At 41.1% G+C, this 3,370-nt stretch overlaps 1 pseudogene; it reads right to left on the reverse strand.

The window, feature by feature from the left end:
• Positions 1-613: 613 nt before the first annotated feature.
• Positions 614-3,370, reverse strand: part of LOC126988877 (syntaxin-binding protein 5-like) — a 25,000-nt pseudogene continuing 22,243 nt past the window's right edge.

Here is a 3,370-nt window from a genome sequence, read left to right on the forward strand (position 1 = left end):
CCACTACCCCTAGCTGTGTGAGGGAGCAGTCCTGTGTAATGTGTCATCAAATACCTTATCAGATTTTGTCTCTCTGTACTGCTATTGCAAGTTCATATAGGCATAAATAAAGTGTATGTTGAATTTAATTTGTGTACACCTTTACTTTCATCTGATTTTGGTATGCTATATCTTTCAAGAAAGGTTTATGTCTAAGCTACAAAATATTGAAATTTCAGGTCACTAGGTCTGTTTTTAAGGGTTTTAGAACCAAAATACTAAACCAAAGCTAAATCCATATTGAGAAAAGTTACCGATTAGCGGTTAGCGTTAGCTTTCACTAATTTTTTTATCAGTTTAGCGATTTAGTGTAAGCAAAGCCACCTTTTTAGTTAGTGGATTACCAGTTAGCGAAGCTAACTTTTTGGTTAGCGGTGCCCACCACTGGTGAGGAGTAAATAAGATAGATAGAAGAGTATATAATTATGAAGGTTGTGCATGGCGCTCATGGTGTGGGGACGCCTATCCTCTGTTGATATCCGTGTACTATCGCAAAAGTCGGGGATGTTGTGACACTACGGTCAGAGAGGTCACCAAATCCATTAGGCTGTCCCACACTCGTATAAAGGCGCCCTTATTCGGCGTCCCGAGTGAAACGCAATTCAGGAGAGAATATGGTCTAAAAGAAAGGAGGGAGAGGGAGATTGCTAAAGGTTTGACAACTGGAAGAAGTGTCTTTTCGTCTTCGCTGTCTGCTCTGCAGGAGAACCCCACCCGAAGGAGGAACACGATGAACAAAACGAAGGAGACTTTTTCAGTAGACCCGAATACGTAAGTGCATTCGCCTGCCGTAGTATGATTATATCTTCGCCTATCTACCCCAAAGGGAGCAGTTCCTTACCTCAAAAGAAGATGCCAGATTATCTGGAAAGCATAATATCTACAGAAAACTGGGTCTACTATAAAAAGATGTTTTACTTATCCCAATGTAATTCAAAACAAAGTTAATATTATTGAGAACATTTTTCTTCAATAATCTTTGACACAGATGCGGTATAATAATAAATGAAATTATGAACCTTTGGCTGGACCGCTGTAGAATCTACAACCTGGGGAAAAAATGTTCGTTATTTTTTGGTCTACCAAAAACTTCTGTATTATCAATTTTAGGCACTTGATACACTAAAGCAATTATTAAATCACGAACACAAACTATACTTGTTCTTATGTATTAATACTGCTTGGCATTCTTTTTTGAGATGGTCTGTAACCAAACCAAAACAAACCTTCTTTTGACCTGTAATGCTTTGTATCGCTTCTTAGGTCCTCCTCCTTACGGTCCTCTCCTCTTCTTATTCACACACTTTGCTTTTCAATAGTAGTGTGTTACGTATCTTTCCTCACTGTAATACGCTATTGTATTTCAATTTTCTGTTTGTTGCTGAAGTCAATTGTTTTCATTGTTTTTATGTGCACTTATTCAAGCATTTGTGCCCTTTTTTTCCAGCACTGCATCAGGAACACTTTTGCCAGCTTTGCAATTCTTCTTTCTGTTTCCTTTTTGTCTCCATACAGCCCCAACACAGTGCAGATTGCCCCGTTGTCCTCCTCTAGCCTCCTCGCCCACTCCTCCCTGCCCATCACCGTCACCATTTCTGTTGCTAACTCCGCTCTCTGCCTCTCGTTGCTGCTACATTCCATAATTAGGTGTACCACTGTTTCTTTCTCCCCTATCCTACAGCTACAGTTCTATTTCCCCCTTTGTTTTGGTAGCTCTCGGTGAGGGTGAGCTCGGCCGCTCAGCCGCTCTTTTCGGCACCGTGCGGGTTTCGGCCTTTTAAATATCTCTTTACCACGAGTTCTATAACACGAGTTCTACTGACTAGATTATATTCGGTACTTGCCAGATTAAACATTAGTCTTCGTGAAATCTATTTAAAAAATGGTTCAAGTTATACATGCGGCAGGAGAGTAAAAAAAAAAGTGAAAATGATGTAAGCTCAGTTGGGAGTATTTAGCTTGTAATAACTGAATGGTAGAGCGTTTCTCACCAATTCACATGAATAAATGATACGATACACACTTGGGATCAATGTCTTGTAGAATATAGGCATAGTGCATCATAACTTATCACGTGAGAGATTGTAGAGGGTGAGAGTCCTCATCGCTTCAACAGGCCCTGGCCGAGTTTTAGTTAAAGTAGCTAGTGATCACTGGCTATTTCTGGAGTTGGCAAATGCTCCCATTATATAATGTACTGTTGTTGCCTTCGTTGCCTTCATACAATGTTGGACATTAGATGTTAAGCGACATAGAATTTAGGACAAGAAATATTAACGCTAGATGTTAAGTGACATAATGTTGGACGTTAAATGTTAAGAAGTCCTTAGCTGCCCTTTGTAGTGCTCATAGACACGGGCGTTTTGAGTTTCACGTTTGTGATCCTGAAGGTAAATGTTATTGTTGACAGGCTTGACCACGTTATATCGTGCGTCCAGCGAGAAGGGTCGTTTCATTGTCCTACCGCCTACACAACGGCGGTAACATTTTGGATAACAGCTGTGAATGATGAATGAGCACAATTACCACCACCACCACACTTCTCCTGACGTTAGATAAGAATATGTGAATTTGTTGGATGTGAACTCGTTAGGTGCGAGATCCTACTGTATGTGGGTTGCAGGAGTTGCACACTTCCTCTCATCGTGTACACAAGTCATGATTTATGGATTTATTCTTATGCCGTCGTTCTACACCTGAACTGTCAAGTGAAATCAACATCAGTTAGTAAAAAACATGAACACTTCCACACATCAAACCTTATGGGCTGTGTGTCTAGATGAGGTTGGTAGACAAAGGTGACACGTGAACACACGTCTATGATGGCGCCCTTTTCCTCCGTGAGCTTCTGCATAAGATCCAGCAGGTAACGAGGAACAGCATGGATGATGAGAATACGGTCCCAGTTGACAAAGGCTGCTGCTCTCAAGGCCTCGAATAGCTGATCCACCTCCTCCTCCGTGCAGAACACCGAGATGTTTTGCTCCTTTGGCTGAAACTGAGAGAGAGAGAGAGAGAGAGAGAGAGAGAGAGAGAGAGAGAGAGAGAGAGAGAGAGAGAATCTTGTATAGATTATGATTATAGTAAATATATTAGACAAATTTTCTTTTCCAATCTGTGCCTAATGGTGTACTGGTTAGCACACCTACTTTTGTTATTTACATTAAAGGAGACGGCTCAAAGGCAACAAAAAGAGTGCAAAAAAAGTCCGCTACTCGCCGCTCCCATATAGACAAAAGTAAAGAGTAGCCAAAAGAGAGGTCAATTTCGGGTGGAGAGGTGTCTTGATACACTCTTCATGAAAAAGGTCAAGTCATAGGCAGGAGGGAAT

This window comes from Eriocheir sinensis, unplaced genomic scaffold (assembly GCF_024679095.1).
Source record: "Eriocheir sinensis breed Jianghai 21 unplaced genomic scaffold, ASM2467909v1 Scaffold10, whole genome shotgun sequence".
Lineage (NCBI taxonomy): Eukaryota > Metazoa > Arthropoda > Malacostraca > Decapoda > Varunidae > Eriocheir > Eriocheir sinensis.